The 17,978-nt window shown below is 43.1% G+C and overlaps 1 long non-coding RNA gene across 1 annotated transcript in view; it reads left to right on the forward strand.

Moving 5' to 3' along the window:
- The window catches only part of LOC133627627 (uncharacterized), a 49,436-nt gene that overhangs the window by 17,222 nt on the left and 14,236 nt on the right, over window positions 1–17,978 (forward strand). The window contains exon 5 of the long non-coding RNA XR_009820321.1: window positions 17,056–17,116. This is a non-coding gene — a long non-coding RNA (uncharacterized LOC133627627). The remainder of the gene's footprint in view (window positions 1–17,055; window positions 17,117–17,978) is intronic.

Raw genomic sequence — 17,978 nt, forward strand, 5'->3', positions numbered from 1 at the left:
CCCACAGCATGTGTTGTAACAGCAGGTTTTGCAGAGGTAGGCTTTGTCCACATTTCCCATGGGACATTACCTTCCAAACTCACACAGATTCTCTGTATGGGCTCAGACAGCTACAGTAACACTAATCACAGCTTTGTGCACTGTTCACGTTCATTGTTTAACACTTTTGCATTATAGAAATCCTTACACATCAGTGGCAGGGGAAATGGTTTTGTGTATCTATCACTGGAGAAAGGTGTGTTTGCATATAACTACATCAATAGCAAGGGAACACGAGTCCTCCTGTACACAACATAGTGTTTGGCATTATCTGCCTGGTCCCAGTAAAGCACTGAAAAAGGATGGTGATTTCACTGCCTCTCTCAGCAGGTCTTTGATGCCTGAAGAAGGGTTTCTATTGGTCAGCCTTATCTCCAGAGAGTAGATATTTGGGGAAATTTGACCCATTTCAATTGTATTTAAGCTTAAGCACCAGAAAGAAAGGCTTATGCCTCTAGTACTTGCAGTTCAGTTGCTGGGGTGTCACCAGTTGGAGACATCACCCAGTCAGAGGCACCGAGGGCCCGGTTCTCCCTGTGCTGTCTCTGGACAGTGTTTGACTAGACTGCTTTTATCTCTCTAGTGTGTCTGTGGGAGTCAAATCTTTGTACAGAGACTGCATTTGCTTGGCATCTAATCTGCACTAGGTGACTCAGTCAGCCTCAGAAGGCAAGGGGGAAGGGAGATAAGTAGGAGGAAGAAAGGTGGGAGTGGAAAATAACATATTTGAGGGGACAGCAGGAAGCCTCGGCTCATTCGTATCGTGGGAATTGCTCAGGACACGACCAAGTGAGTGTTTCCTGATTCCCCTCACTGGGTTTTGTTGTTCCCCTGTGGGCCAGGGAGAAAGGATGCCTCGTAGGGCACGACTGGAGGAATCCCAACACGGGTGATGTCCTCAGCAATTGTTACTAGAAGGCCAAGTGTCCCAGGTGGGTGATAACCGTGACCCTCCAGGATAGCTCAGTTGCAAGGATTTTCTTGATGTTATTTTTGGTGGTACCTGGATTTCCATTGAAGATCACCCACTGAGTCCAGTCCTTGGAGAGGAGTTGTCTGCATGGAGGATATTTTAGTTTACATTGTCTTCTTATTGATTCTTTTTTCTGTGGGGAGACGAATCAAAAGAGAAACTAAACGAAGTTCCTTAGTGGAGGGAAGAAAGTAAGGAAGGTTTCTAAACAATAAAAAGTGCTACAGATTTGGGATAAAACTGTTTCAACCAGCAGGTTATCTGAGAAGAGAGGCCATTGTAGAGGAGGAGCTGTAAAGCAGGAGAGGAAGAAGTATAGAGCTGTCTGTCTTTTCAAGTACTTCAGGACACTCGAACATAAAAGTCACCACGTGAATTTCAGACACTGTCATCTGACAATATTAAAGCTGGGGATCTGCTCACAGTTTTGAAGATCAATAATCCCATGTTCTCTAAACGTGGCAGAGATGAGATCACAGGGTGCTTCCACGTACTTCAAGGGCTGATGATGCCTTTTCTTTGTCTGCCCTAATTAAATCAATAAATGGCCTTTGTAGTCACCTGTGTAGCAGGTGACAAGTGGAGCTGGTTGAGGTCACTGCAGAGGGCATCCCGGCAGCCTTTTAAAAAGAGAAGGATTTTGATCCAGAATAGTCACAGTGTCCTAGTTTCCCCGTCCCTTGGGCCAGCTTGTTCCTAGAACAGGGCTGTGAAAGCGTATAGAAAAGAAGAGAAAAGAATTGTCTTTTCTCAGGGATGATCTAAGAGATCTGGTATTTCTGTTGTCTCAAATCTTTCACTGTTTACTCCAGCTGTCACCTGTTTTGCTGCTTCTGTGCTTCTCTTATTAACATATTACTAATGTGGTGGTGACTAGGTGAGCAGATTATGTGTCAGTGTTGCATGATGATTTGGTTTCTGGTTGTACTGTAGCAGCTCCTGGGTGTACAGGCATTGAAGGGAATTGCATTGTGTAGGTTGCTGTATAAACCCAGTCAAGGTGAGACTGTTTTTAAGTGTAAGTGGGTAGAAAGAAGTTTTGATTCACATTTCTCTGGGTCCTGCAGTTGTTTGAAATCCAGATCAACTCCAAATGGATTTGAATTTTACATGCAGTACGTGTTTCACATCAATTCAGCCCCAGTCGAAGACTGACACAGCCTCATTCTCAGAGATGAAAACAAATGCAAATCCATGTGCTGTGGTTTGATCTGCTGGATTCGCCCGTTTCTTTCCCAGATTGATGCCAGGGCATTTGCAGGTGTTTTCTCTGTTTGACATCGAGACCTGGCATGAAGATGTTTGGAGGAGTGTCCACTGTGAGTAGCAGAGCTGGGATCTGATAAGGCCACTGCCATTAGCAGTTTTGTGTCAGCCTCCCAGAATGAGGGGGTGTGTGCAGAAACCTGACCTGTGGCATCTCCTTCCTTCCCTGGGACTCTCTTGAGGTGGTTCATTGTTCTTAGAACCTTGTGCCTGGTTCTAGCAGGAGTAGTGATGTAGAACAAATCAGCACTAGTAGGGTCAAGGGTTTTTTTTAGGTTTTTTCCTCTTTTTTTGGCTCATAGGTATAAAAATGGTATCTTTTAACCTGTCAGTATGCATTTACAACACATCTGAGGTTTGAAAGAGGCTGTCCAAAAAGAAACCCAAGAGTAATAAGAGTGTGTTAGTAGAGCCAGTAGGCATTGAATAGTCTCTGTGGTGGTAGAAAAGCCTTAGGCTCCATCTGATTGCTAATTATGTGGCTCTATTCCTTTTTAAGAAAATACCATGCAAGGTTTGTGAAGGGGGTAAAGTGTGTTAATCTGTGAAGAGTTACCAGTTCTAGGGTTGGTGGGTGGTTTTTTTCTTCCTTTTTTTTTTTTCCCATGCCTCAATTTGGTATTACAGGCTGGGCTCTCTGGTTTTAAAATGAAGCCACATTCCCAAGTTCTGCCATCCATCTCTTAGAGCCACTGTGTAAAGGGCACAAGTTATTCCACCTTAAAAAGAAAATGTAAAAAGGAAAATGGGGGAAAAAAAGCAAAACCCACGCTGTGCGGAGAGGGAGAGAGTTACAGAAAGTGGGGCCCCTGCTTTTTTCAGAGGGGGAATGTAAGCAGATCCTTGCTGAAACTGCTTCACTCAGCAGTTTTCAGCTTGTTTTAATTGGCCTGGCCTGAAAGAATTCTGAATGCTGTACCTGTGCCAATGAAAATGCAAATGTTTCCCCGAGACGAGGCACTTGGAGTGCCTGTGCCCCAGCTCTGATAGCAGCAGCAGAGGCACGGAGACATGTATGTGATGGGAAACGGGGAGGCCTTGATCTAACTCAGATTAGAAAACAAAGGGCTTTGGAAAAATGAAGCATGAATAAGGCAGACCAGGGCAAAACAGAGGGTACCTACTGGAACTCCTGCAAACCCAGGAGCTTCTCTGTAGGAAAATCCATTACCCTCTAACCTGGCACTGGACTGCTGGATCCTTTACTAATTTACAGGGGAACTTGATATCTCCGTCTTTCCATTTGTGTTCATTTATTTGTTCTATTCTTATTTACTGTAGAAGGTTTCCTGTCAGAAAGAAGACTGTTTGTTCTTTCAGCTGCAGAGATGCTGTCATCGAGGGCATCCTTGCAGCCCATGGGTATGGGGTGTTAGGTACCACACTGGAGACTGTCTGGCTGCAGGAGAACGGAGGTTACAAATGGATCCTAGGGTCCTGCTCCCTGCAGGAATGAATCAGGCAGGCTGGGAGACACCAGTGATCTTTCTGCACGTGTAGCCTGGTGACAAGGCTGTTGTTGAAGCAGTAATTGATGGACCTGCCTTAATGGTTTGAGGTCTTCCTTATCTGTGCTGCTCCAACCCATGATCTTAAGGGCTCTTCCTCCTCACACTGGAGACAGATTTTATGGGTGGCTGAAAGGGCAGCATTGGAGCCAGTGACTCAGAACCTGACCGAGTCTACTGACGTGCTGAGGTTTGTCTTTACCTGGTATGAAGTTGTTTCTCTGAACCAGTGAGATCTGGTACCTGAGTACCAATATTCCTCATGTACTGGAATTCCCCAAGTGCTGGGCATCCCTCAGTGTGACCATTCTAAATGAAGATAACTCCACAACATATGTGTTACAGATGACAGCCGCACAAAGGAATGTTCTTACACATCCATATAATATCCATACCTGCTCATAAAGGATGAGTACTGAAGTTCTGGGATGAATGAATGAATGAATAAGAAAAATTACCTGGCTGGGCTCATTTTTCTGCTTCATGTCAAATTACAGCCCAGTTGTGAATTGAGAAAAGAATTAATTTTCAATAAATGCTTGATCAATTCTTTTCTGTCTCTGTTAACTCCCTGTACTGTAATGAATATGCATTCTTTCAATCTTCCAGATAAATATCCAGCATCTTAAGGTATTTAAAATTAGATCTGTATACATTTACGGAGTAATGATTATTCTGAATTTCATCCAAGGCAATTAAAAAGCATCATGATGACATTTAAGGTGATATTTTTCTCCCCTATGTTAAATAATTATAAATAATAATAATGATTAAACAAATTATTCCGTTCCTCCCAGTCTGGATCAACCTTTAGGTTAATAATCTAAATCATTAAAATTCATCTGTCTCTCAAAGGATTTGAGTAGTTAAAAAAATTGGAGGAACCTTTCTGCATAAGGGTGATTGATAATTACAAAGCAAAGATGTTGTGTGGGTAAAAATTGTGAAGGCTCAGCAGATTGATTGGTGGGGTTAAGGTGATATTTTCAACAGTTAAACATGGCACAGTTTTATCCTCTTTGTAGGAGGACGCAGAGGTCAAGTCCAAACCTGCTTCTTAGTAGACTGGCTCTCAGGAGCTGGTGATTCACTGCTGCAAACTGATTGTGTGACCTTAGGTCACCACTGGCCATTTTTTGATATTATTATTTAATTACAGTGGGAGTTAAACCCATATTTTATTATTATCATGATTTTGGTTTTTGTCTTAAGCTGGCTCTATGTGTGAGGCTTCTCTTGACTAAGTTCAGTCATCTAAAATCCAGCTGTCCATGAGTAGTAGTGTCTCTCATTTCCCTCTGGTTTAGTGTTGGTTGATTTATCCCCACAGGTGCCTGTATCTATTTGTGATGTAAAGCACCTAAACAATTGGATGAGAAATGAAACCCAACTTTTAAGTGGTTAGAGCTAAAAGATGAAATGACTCAAGCTGTCTCTCAGCCTCTGTGACCATAAGTACACGTTTACCACAGACATTGCAAAGATAAGTGGCAAAAACTCTGTTTAGCTTCTCTATCGACAAGAGCAATCTAAGATGACTACCTGAAAGGTATGTGGATTCTTTTGGACTTTACACCTCTCTGGATAATTAGAGACTTGCCTGGCCACAAAGAGCTAAGGAGGAATGGATTTCCAATGCAGGGAGGAAAGATAAGGTGTTCCCCGTGGGGGTTATTGGATTCTGAATCGCTCCACCTCCTTGCAGAGTTTCTCAGAAGTAGTCTGTGTTCATCCATCTTTACCCCCTCCCTCTGGGACATTAAATCTCTCCCCACTGCTAAAACCAAGCCTTCATGTTGTCTTAATAAATTGCTTTCCTTGTTGAATGTGCCTGTGCTTTGCAGGAAAATCCCCCCTCCAAAGCAGTCAGAACCAAATAGGTACCCCGTGCACAGAACTCAGACTAAGGAGATTCTCCTTGAAAGTGTGGGGGGCTGTGGAGTTACATCTGATTTCAGTGAACACTATCTCCTCTCTCTTTCTCTCTCCTTTTTGTTTTGGTAACTTTCTTTCTTAAACACATTTTTTATATTCCCATCCTGCTTTGCTACTTAATCTCCTCCAGCTTTCCCTCCCTCCCCATCACCTCCTGTTCCGAGGTGTCCCTTGCCTAAGTAGGAATGCTGCTGCCGTGCTATTCCAGCTTGGATTTAAAACCCTCGGAGACGCCTCAGTCCAGCCCAAGCATCCACTGGTTGCTTTGCTGCAGACGGGCTGGCGTTCCCTTGAGAACAGCCTTGCTCAGGAAATGTAGCTATTTCCGGGCTCGCTGCAGCAGGAAATGAGGAGGCAGCACCGAGGATATTTTTTGAATTTGACGGGATTTTTTTCCTCTGACTTGGTAGCAAGGAATGCTCAGGCTGGTCCTGCAGAGAGGGCTTTATTGAAACCCTTGGCCCAGAGAGGCAGACTGTGAACTTGGGGTTGCGTTAAACCTGGGTTCAGGTTCAGGCTTGGGATTTGAAAGCAGCGAAATGTGAGTGAACGATCCAAAGGTTTGAAGCCAAAACAGTAAAGGTGACCTCGTGAAGCGTCTCTGCTTTCTGCTGCTGATATTTGCTTGTTTGCTTGACTTGCTTTAGGGTTTTTTTGTGTGTGGTTTTTTTGGTTTTGGGCACAGAGTTAAGAATCCAGAGCAGTGCTTTTTGGGTGCTGCACGTGTAGAATGTATCTGATACTGTAGAACATATCTAGTGTTGGCCTACTTCTGTGTTAATTTTAAATAGGCTTGCTTAAAATTAATCTCATGAGAATTTAAAGCAGCCAAGGGTAGTTCAGTTTTAATGGAAGATGTGGGGCTGATCCCCTAGGTTGTTGTGTAAAATCTCATTCTTATTCATGGGAATATCCTGTAAATTTCTACTGCAAGTAATGGTTAAAACACTGAAAGCGAGAGTTTCCAATGGAAATGAACAAACAGTAGTGGCAGTCACTGAGTGAACTCAGGTGGCATTTTAGAAATATGTTATTTTTAGAGCTAAATGGAAGATAATCCTTGTAAAGGATTTCAAATTTAGCTGTTTTCAGAAACGGGCCCCTTATTTTGAAACTCTCTGAAGGAAGCTTTTCATCTACTCGTCCCTCTCAGAAGAAAATACATTTGAACAGAATTTGCCATTTCATCACAATATTTGCTATTTAAAAACCAGGATATATATTCACTATAGATGGATTTAAAAGATTCTATGTATGTATTGGACTTCAATATGTGAAAATACAACAGTAAAGCCAGTGAATGTCAAAGCAGAGCTTATTGCTAATGAGAAACAAAGCGCTTGTTCTGAAAGTTCTCAATGGATGGTTTTAAAGAAGGTTTAAAGAATGTTCCTAGCTTTATGCCACACAAAAAGGTTGTTGCACCACTATCCTGATTTTTCCCAGGGGGAAACTCCTTTTTGTGCTAGAGACTGGTACAGATACTTGGTATTTTATCTCAGGGAGTTTGCTTTAAACCTGTGGCTTGCTGTGATGCTCTGGCATCGCCCTCCGTGTTGTGCTTTGCTTTCCACAGGTAGGTCTGTGTTTAGATTGGCAAAGCGAGTTGATGTCCTCTTGGTGCAGCTCTTTTGCTGAAAGAACAGCAAAGCCTGCAGACTGCAGGTCTGAAGAGAGAAAAGGGAGGGAGAAAGCCCGGGGGGGGAGTGACTTTCAGCCATCCAAAAGGAAAACATAAATCTCCTAATGCGCAATCCAATGCTCGTTCCCTCAGCACCCAGCGCCTCGCAAAGCCGTGTCGCAGATCTTTACGTATGTGATAGTCCCACTGAGTTCAATTGTGGCTAAGGAAACACAAATATTGTTACTCACATGTGGAGAGTTGCTCATGTACTAATCGGATGGAGAACAGAGATATCCATCTCAGCCCTATTAACTTCGTCACACAATTCATCATTGAAGCGGGTGACTGAAGGCTCAATTAGGCACTTGTGATTTTGGCTGGTGCCTGCAGAATACTGTCCCGTTGTATAATTTTGTTTGGTTTTGGTTTTATATAGTAAAGCACAAATAACATTTGCTCATGAGACAGACTAGGGACACGGTGCCAGAAATAGAGGCTCCCGACAATTATACAGGATGTTGCTGTGGTGTTATCATAGTGGATATGATTCATCCACTATGAGTATGAACAATTGTTAACCTCAAGAAACTCTCACTTTCACGCCCTCTGACACACATACCACTGAGGACAAATATCCTCAAGATGAGTAAAACATTAGGACTGGGGTTTTAACTCAAAAAGGTCAGTTCATTTCAGGCTCATATGTTAAAGCTTTAACTTTGCAGTCCAGTACTTGAGCATGGGGATTATGAGGAGGATTTTCTGTAAGCAATATGACGTGCTTGCTTAGTAAATCCTTTTTGGGTGATGATTGATCATAGTAATGGCTGTGGATAGAGACTCTCAAAATGGTCCATGGGAGAAACCACTAAAATCAATTACAAAGATAACAAATTTGGCCCAGATGGTCTGATACAACTGAGTTGAATGCAGGAGGGAGTTATGCCGAGGATTCTGTACAGTCAAGCTGGAAGAAACATGGCCAAAGGCATTCAAAAGCACTTGCAAGAGTGTTGTTCTTGTGAAAAAAGCTTCTGAGCAGGCTTTTCTTGAACATAAGCTTGGCAGTTATAAATTGATCGAGCAATAGCAGCTTGTATCAGTTGGGAAGCTGGACTTTGAGACTTTTAGTTGCAAACTTGAATGCCTTGAGTGTCCTCTACCATGGATAACAGCTGGAAAATGGATGAGCTTCTCTACAACCCCTTCCATTGTGAGCCTTTTATTTTATGTACCATAATGCTTATCTTTCTTGTAAATAGTTGAGGACCACCACTGCATGTGCCTTTTACAATTCTGTGTGTTTAATGGAATTTAATGGGATCCTGGAGCCTCCTTTCAGTACTTGGCTCAGCACCTGCTGTTGGTCAGCCATCTTTTGGCAGCTGTTTTGCCTCTCAAACTCACCTCACTAGATGGCACTGTAATGGCAAAAAACCTGCCCTGCCTGCCAAAAAGTCACATTTCACCTCCAAATTGCATGGAATTTAAAATTTCAATGTGACCAAACCTTAAAATGCCTCTTCAACCTCCTTCAGTTCCCATAACATTCTCTGCAAAGAGCTCAGACAAGGTCTTCACTTATGTGACCCAATTATGCACCAATTTATGCCACTCACAGATTTGGCCCCCGGAGCTCATGTGAATATCACAGCCTTGCTTGTATAGGATATTAGGTCAGGACATTTGGGTAAGGTTTAAAATGCAGCAGTAGTAATGCAAACAAACATGATAGTTTTCTTCAAAATTAAGCTTTCCCTGCTCTTCAGCTTTTATTCACTCATCCCCACAAGACAATGTTTGGAGTTGCTTTGCAGTCCCAAGCTTTGTGACACAATAAATTGAGCTACAGGCTGTCTTATTTCAGGTCTCTTGAAAGAAAAAGTCTCTGCAGCATCCATTCTCATTTTGTGGTCCAAAGGGGAATTGAAGTGGTCCACAGATACAGATACTGGCTGGGTTTTCTGTAGGGAGGATTGCATCCTGTGAGCCTGTGTAACTGAAGCATATGGAGAGCGTGCGTTCGTGTATGTTTTCTTAGGTCTGGATTAGCACCCTCATTTATGACCCAAGATTTTAACAAGGAGGAAAATGTCACAGTATAGAAAAATAAACAGAGTGAAAATAAATAGCAGAAAGACAGTCTTTACCATACTAAACATCACCCTTTTTGGACGTCACAAAGACAGCTGTTGACTGAGAGTGAGATCTGAAGGTCTTTGTTAGGAAACGTTATTGCTGAGATTTTCACTGTTTGGATTTCCTGTTTTCCTCACTTCTGAACCCTTTAGCTTTTGTAATCTAAGCAGGGTCAGGTCTGGTCATCCGTGGGGAAACAGACTGACTGTGCACAACAAGGGTATGTACTGCAAGAGCGGTGCTGGGGAGTCAGTAGGTGAACGGCTGCGTAGGTTGTGGAGGCAGCCAGGATCCTCATCAGAGTCTGCTCTGACCTTCTGTGCAATGCTGGCCATAAGATTTCTCTGTCTGAACTGCATCTGTCTAGATAAAAAATGCCTGTCCTTGGTTTTAAAACAGTGAGTGATGGAAAACCACGCTCTGTCCTTCAGAAGCACTTCCAGGGGTTAATTGCCTTTGGATGTTAAAGACAAATGTCTCATTTTTGGTCAAAATCTAGTTTTAATTTCCTTGTTGTTGCATTTGGTTATACTTCTATCTGTAGACAGAAGAACTCTTGTGCAAATATTTTGTAGAAGTCTTTGATGCCCAGGTATGATATGCTCTAAAAGATGCTTCAAGAGCCATCATCTTCCAGATAAGATGTGAGAGTCAGATTGCAACCATTTGATCTCTCTCAAAACCTCCACTTTTTAAAGAATGTGCCAAAATGCACAAACTCCTTCTCCAGTATCAGTGTCATAAAACACTTTTGACAATCCTGATCTGAAATGGTGATCTCCCTGTGTGCATGTGCCTTTGTATCTCTGCTGTATCTATGTCATGTTTCCCCCTGCGATATCTAAAGCAAAGCCAGCCCTAGAAGGGAGGAAATTAAACCAGTGTAAAGGTGCATGACTGAAAAGAGAGACAGGTTGAAAAGTCCTACCCACTGTGTCCACACTTGGTGGCAAGTCATATAACTACACCAGCATAGTTGAAGGGATATAATCCTATTGTAATAGGTGCTATTAATGGTATTGTGCAATATTATTTGTCACTGTGTGGTACTTAAACAGTTAAGTGATTAAGCACTGTACAACATGGCTGTGTATCAGGTGAGCCTGTGGAGTAAATCAGTGCTGTCTGTCAGTCCAGTTCTTTGTGCAGAGCTTGAAGGAACAGCTCCTGTGGTGTACCAAGCTCATTTCGCCTCCTGCACATGTGTTTGGTGTCAGCTAAACTTGGTGCTCTCTCACCATCCCTGGAGTATGACCAGGAATTCTGCTTTAGTACCATCTTTGCTAGCATCCCTCCTTTCCCTTTCCTTTCCTTTCCTTTCCTTTCCTTTCCTTTCCTTTCCTTTCCTTTCCTTTCCTTTCCTTTCCTTTCCTTTCCTTTCCTTTCCTTTCCTTTCCTTTCCTTTCCTTTCCTTTCCTTTCCTTTCCCTTTCCCTTTCCCTTTCCCTTTCCCTTTCCCTTTCCCTTTCCCTTTCCCTTTTTTCCTTTTCCTCCTTTCACTTTCTCTGTGATTCCTGTGTTTATAAGAGGACAGTTGTGTTCTTGGGTTGCTGGATGGGACAGCATGCAGTTTGGGCAAGGTGTCAGATGTCTGAAGGTGTCAGGGCTATTCTGCAAATGGAACTACAATGCAGAGCAAGGGGACCTGGGGTCCTGCTGTGACATCTCTCTGCCATCTTCCTGCTATAGATGCCCAAGTGGGGCTGCACGCCCCATCTCTCCATCTGCAGAGCAGGTGGACTGGGCAGTAGCTCCATTGCCCCCCGTCAGTGACCCTCCTGCAGCAACAGGACGTTGTGATTTACAAGGACGGGCCAGCAGGAAATTCCTACCTCCGCCCCCTGGAGAAAGGAGGAAGCGGGAGAAGCGCCGTGACTCACAGTCCTGCCTGAGTCACTGCATACGTGGTTCCTGGGGTGGTTCCTGGCTCATCCCACTCCCTACCCTGACCCTGCCACCAGCCCCTACGCTGACCCTGCCTCCAGTCCCTACCCTGACCCTGCCACCGCTCCTGTTCAGCAGCCCCTGAAGTGCAGCTGGAATGAACTGATGCCTGACGCTATCTGAGAAGCTGCATGCAGAGAAAGACCTGATTCTGTTAATGAAATTCTTTAATACATGAATAAACGATTTATGGCAGGTGCCTGGCAGCTTGTGATAATCAAGGGGGTATTTATTGGAGATTAGGAAATACACTTAGTTGAACAAGCCTTTCTTCTGTCTTTGGCTTACCACAGGCTCGCTGAAATTGCACGGGGTCATTTGCTGTCTAGTCACAGATAATAAATCAAAGGGCTGAAGAAACTGCTAGAGAAAGGGCATGAACTGACCAAACATTTAGCTTATTGTAGTAAGCATCAGCCCAGCCAAAGTGAAACTTTCCCAGCAGATTTTCACTTCAATCCAGCTATTCCCTGAAGGCAGCCGAGTTGTCTCAGTAAATAGAGGTCACTTTACCTTGACTAAACAATGACTTTGCTATAGTCAGTGCCAGGTATGTCACAGTTACAAAATGTACTTTAAAGGCTTGCTGGTAGCAGGCTGCCAGGGTAAATGAACCAGTCAGTCTGGTCTACTTTGGGCAGGATTTAGGATGCTTAGTGAGATGAAGCTGTGGTCAGATCAGCTGATCCCGTTCTTTGAGTGGGGATATAGTATGCAAATGAACAGCCGTGTATAAGGAGGAAGCTGCAGGAGCTGGGGGAGTGGAGAAGGGATGACTTTCCTCTGATGTCAAAAATCCCATCATTCAGTGCTCGCAGTGGAAAAGACAAGAGGAGAAGAATGTGGAGAGAGAGAGAGAGGGGGAGAGAGGGAGAAGAAATGAAGGGAAAGGACACACTCATTTCTCTCCCCGCTTCTGTAGGCTAACATTGTCCACCCTAATAGGATGGAGAAATGAGCCTGATCCCGAGTGCCAAGTTCTGAACAGCCTTTCAAGCCCCAGGGATTGTTCACAACCCCATCCTGATCTGGACTTGGTTAGTACTGTCTTGATATGAATAATCAGGTAGATAAAAATTGTCAAGAAACTTACTGCAGTTTCCTCAGCGCTGTCTTTGTGTTATCTTTTATTTCTGGCAATTTGAATTTTCTGGTCATTGTCTGTGTTTGTCAAAGGTGTTAGATATCCAGCTCTCCTAGGATTTCTGCAGCGCTGTGAGAAAGGACCAGAGCTGGTTGTAAGTGAATTAGATCGAGCACCAGACGCAGGAAAGCCGGAGTTGCCTGGAGCTCTGTCCAGGTTGCTAATTCTTCCTTCCGAGGGGCTTGATTTCAAAAGGTGCCAGATTTGTCCTTCATGCATTTTGCTGTGTGCCATTGCCTGTAATTAGTTTCTCAACTGGAAAAGCTTTCTCAATTGAAAGTAAAAAAAAAAAAAAAGGAAAGAGAAAAAACAAAGCCCCGAAACAACCCCACACATTTTTGGCAATGGGGTGTTTTTCTAAGCAATTAATTAAGCACTGATTTTTAAAAGAATTTGAATGAATCCTCCTTCCACTCTGTGTCAAGAATGGATTTTGTATTAATCACTTCACTACCCTCTGCCTGAATAAGGACTGAAAAAGATGCATGGGGTAAAAATTTCCTCAGGAAATGAATCAGACGAGGAACCTATGCCTCATCTTGCCTCCTACAAATGAAGAAAGAGAGGATTTTGTCAATGGTGGGTCAGTTTACAAATGTGTCCTTTGCAGCGTGAGTCATAAGTAGTGATACATTTCACAGCAATGCAGCCACAGATGCAGTTTAAATCCAGGACTGAATGCCAGCTAGAGATAAATAGAAATGAATCCTCCTGCCCGTAATAGTAACGATGCGAATGAAAATGCAACCTGTCAGACCTGCTTGTATGGCAGCCAGCTCTTGCTGCTTCTGAAACCAGTGTCAAAATTCTCACTCACTTCAGCAGGGACAGAATAATCCCTGGGGACATGCTGTGGTGATTTGCATTTGCTCATAAGCAAGGCAGAGATGTGGATTTTTACGAGGCGTAGCGGGTGGAGTACGTGTTCTGCTGTGGGCACCTTTAACTTCCAGCTCTGGAGTCTGAATGAGAGTTTCAGTAGGGTACAGGCTCCAGGCAAATGTGAGTGCTCCCAGGTGGGTATCACCTCGTTGCAGGGAGGTGATAAAGGAGTGGGGAGCAGGTGGGACTGTCTCTGGAGCTGGCTGCAGTGCTTTGGTAGTTCTGAGATTTCCAGAATGCTGGAGGAATGTTTATTGTTTTCTTTTCCAAAAGCAGCAGCCTTTGTTAGTGTTGTAGCTGTTAAGAGATGTGTAAAAACTGGTGTCATGAAACTACCATCAAGACTTGTTGTTTTGCTCGTTGGTGAGAGAATGAAATTTAGCAGAAAGCTCTGAGCTGAAATGCAAGATTTTTCACTGGTGCCACTTTCCCCAGGGTTTCCTGAGACTAACCCTGCAAAGTGTGTTAGTACTTATGGTTTTGTTTCTCTTTCCTGAGTTTCCTGTACTCATCTCCAGCTTGCCAGGCTTTAAGAATGTTAGGCAAGAGGTCAGATGTGGGTGAGATATTTATTGGGTCCACCAAAGTCAATGTCACTATCACAATTTGTTACTGGCCAAGAGCCATCTGTTGGTGTCCTAAAGAGTGATAAACCACTGAGATGCTGCAGGTCTAGCTGTTAAAGATAATGGCCATCCTTAGATCCTTCTATAGAACAAGTTCCTAGACACAGATTGTGCAATGTTTATTCATTAGCGTGTCTGCAGTCTTTCAGTCTCTGGGCTCAAAGACCATCACAGTTCACGAATATCATCAGCACGTTCTTTTATTGAAGTGATAGCACTGGGGCAGCACCAAAAGGTTTGAAGTGGGATGGAGAATGGCAGACCTGGGGTCAGATTTACATTTTCTAAGTCACTGGCCAGCACTTTAACAGTAAGATCAGTCCTCTTCTCTTTAGGGTTAAACGTTGCCTCTTACAAAAAGAGCCAGAGGCTCTTGATTATCCATGCAAAACAGGCCAGGGCTTTGATTTGTAAGGTTTTGTCTGACACACTTTTAAATGGATGAAGCTCAATTTAGATTCCAGAAGAAAATCTAAATGTGATGGTTGAGACATATACCCACTTTTCTCTCTTATCCCGAGGCACCAGTCTCCACCCTTCTCTCCTTTCCTCCTCGAAAAATGATACCACCTAATGCTTTGAACCAAGAAAGCATATTTCAAGATCAATGTGGAACAATTAAACCAATGATCTGTGCGCTTCAAGGAGAAAACTGAGCTGCAGTAGCTCTGCTTTGACAGGTCTTTGGAGGATTTCAAGGAAGTTACACCCACTTCATTCATGATAATCGGCTGTTTAATGCAGAGCAGCTCAGTGTTATGAATGAAAGGGAGCATGTTTTGGCTTGCAGAACAACTCACAAATCTAATGCTTCACTCATCAAATAACCAGCCACATTAAAAAAAAAAAAAGAATTAGATGTGACTTCATTCTTGAAATGAAATTAATGAATGCAAGACTGAGGGGGAAAAAAAGACACTTAAACCTGCATCTTCTTTCTTTAGAGATCCAGAAACATTTTCTCTCTCCTTACTGTGGATTTGTGAGTTACTGTGACTGGGCAAGTTGGGGGGAAAACCATAGCATTTGAATGGACTTTGGTGCAGCTAAGACCAGGTCTTGGTGGGTTTTGTGCATTCAGTCAGAAGATGCTGAATGGCTGGATTTCGTGTCATTCTAGTGGCAAAAAGGGTACAGAAGAAAAGAGAACGTTAAGGGTAGTATCTGGATCTATGGAAGTAATGAGTTTTCATTTGGATGGGGTTGTAGGGGCTCTCTGAGAAGCTGTGGGCTCTGTGCTGTGCCTAAGTAGCCCTGCTGATTAGAAATACATTGATTTTTGCTGATTGAACCTGGCTTTGTGGAATGCCATGATTTCCCCAGGTGTCACGCGGTGCTGGAGCTGCCCTGCATCAGGTGCCTTTATGCCTTCTGGCAGCACTGGGTTTATAGACTCCAGAGAACCTTGGATGATAGTAGGACTCCTGGGAGGTTACTGTAGGCAAATGTAGTTTAGGATATCTTGAATTGAAAGCAGGAGCAGAGATAGTTTAAGGTTGTCTTTCTACCTTCCATTATTCATGGTCCATTTGGTAATAAAATGGCTTTCTGGAGGAGCAAAGTGCACATCCATCCTCCTGTCTCCTTTACCAGGCAGTGATTTACCTGTTCCTGGGCAAGAAGGAGCACAGTAACTTTGGTCAAGTAAACACCCACAGGTGAAACTGAACCAAATGTTTATTGGTTGTAGTTTTGGAAGAAATGTGTCTAATTGTGACCCTTGCTGATTCTCATGGGGATGTGGGTAAAAGGACCAGATGTAATGCTTCTCTTTTTAACAGTATTTTATAAAGCATTAATTGTTTTCACCATTTTTCTTCTGAGGGGAAGATAATATCAGATTTATCTGAGACATACATGGTGTTTGAGGCTGATTAAGTGATTTTATCAAGACTGAGTCAATAGTAAAGACTAGCAGATCTATCTCATGAGCCCAACAGCATCAAAGCATATCTCTCCATCTTAGTGCCTAGGTGACTTCCAGGTCCATATCACTCAAGCACCCTACAGCACTGCATCATCATAAGCTAGAACAGGGCTTTCTGTCTTACCTGAATACAGGAGGAACTGATCCACCAGAAGAGTTCATGGCTTGCCCAAGATCTTGGAGAAACTCAGTGGTAGTTTGGCTTGGATGGCTTTTGGATCCATTTGACTTGAGGCTGTTGGTTTATGGTCCAGTATAGGACTAATAATTAGTAATACTATCAAAACCCAAAGCAGTAGAAAACACTAGGAAAGCCCCAGGGCAGCTTAAAAATGAAGGGCTATGTTTCCCACACTCTAATGTTAACTAGAAGATCAGGAAGTTTCAAAGGGTGTGATGTCCCTTTCGGTGTCTTCTGTGCTCTCATTGCTGTATCATAAGGACAGAGATGCTGAGAGACCTCTTTTGCATCTGTAAAAATGCCAGAAAATCAGAAGCTAACTGACTTTTTATTATGCATACAGAGCAAGAGGCAGAGAAGATGCAGTTTGACTGTAGGTAGAAGAATCATGGGAGAACTGTGCATCCCTTAATACTCAAATTGATGCATACATTAAACATTATGCATGAGTTCCTGGACCTGACCTCTCCCTGAAAGAGTGGGTTTGACTCAAAAGGAAGCTGAACAAAATCAATCGGAGAAAAGTCGATTCCATGTGAGGATCTTTCATCTTTGTTCAGCAGCTGAGGGCCTCTGATGGAAGGTGGGAAAAACAATTTTTCTCATCCTTTTAACAACAAAACTAATTCCCAGAATAATATTCAGCTGAAGCCAGGATCTCTCTAGAGCCCCTTCTACTCAGCACTGTTAAAAAGTGGCAGGTTGGCTGTAATCCTCTCCCTCGAGCTCTGCAGGGGAAAAGGGCTGAAGGCAGAACAAGGTGAAGGCAGGTTGGATGGTGCTGAGGAAAGGGAGAATTGTGGGGGATCACTTCTTCACCCACTGCATTCAACACACTAATGTCCTTCTTTCTTTTTCTGCTTTATAGAACTGTGTTTGGGGAAATGGAGAACCGAACGGATCCTTCTTTACTTCCACTCATTTTCAGGGTGAGTGAATTCTCTTGTCTTCACTGCTGCTGTCATGTCCTGTGCAGCTAAGAAGTGTGACTTAAGGTTCAGAGGAAAAATCTCTCCTTTTTTAATCTTTGCACTGATAACACTGCACTTAATTTAGCAGCAGTGAGGCAGAACATTTGGGTTTTGTCATCCATTTCCAAAACTATTGTTGGCTTCTTCTTTCTTTGTTCCCCCTCCACCCCTACTGCTCGTTTTAGATTTACATTTTACTGTAGGTGCCAAAAGATAAGTTAATGCCAACATGATGATTAATTAACTAATACTTTCCGCTGCTCTAAGATGGAAATCCTTTATCTGAGTAACCTATTAATTATTATTTTATTTATTACCACATGGGTACATCTAAGTGGATTTGAGTTCTGCCCTCCTGAGAAATCTGGGCAAGAGTTTATAGTAGCAGGATGAAAGAAAGCTAAAGGAACCTTAAACTTGTTATCAGAAAGTATGTCTTAATGTTGGGATAATGTTTATCTCTATTTTGCAAGCCTCAAGCGATATCACAATCTCATTGTCAGAAGTGAGTAGTAATATGCAGTTCTGAGGCTTTCCATCACGCTCAGAAATGCAAAAGCCAATTAAAAGCTTGATTTTCCAAGAGGTTATGAGAATTGCTGAGGCATTCTTAAGGTATCTCAGCCTAGTTCCCCAAATTTAGAAAGAACTTGTGGAAAAAGCACACCTGGGAGACTTCCAGTTTACCTGGCCTGTGCCATGAAAGTGTGTTAACTCTGTAGAAGTTATCATGAGCCCTGGCACTGGTACACACCCCCTTTTTTTTGTAAGCTGGTAAGTGGCTGCAGGCATCTCCTCCCAAGTTAGTGTCGTTACAGGA

This window comes from Colius striatus, chromosome 23 (genome assembly GCF_028858725.1).
Source record: "Colius striatus isolate bColStr4 chromosome 23, bColStr4.1.hap1, whole genome shotgun sequence".
NCBI classification, from domain to species: Eukaryota; Metazoa; Chordata; class Aves; order Coliiformes; family Coliidae; genus Colius; species Colius striatus.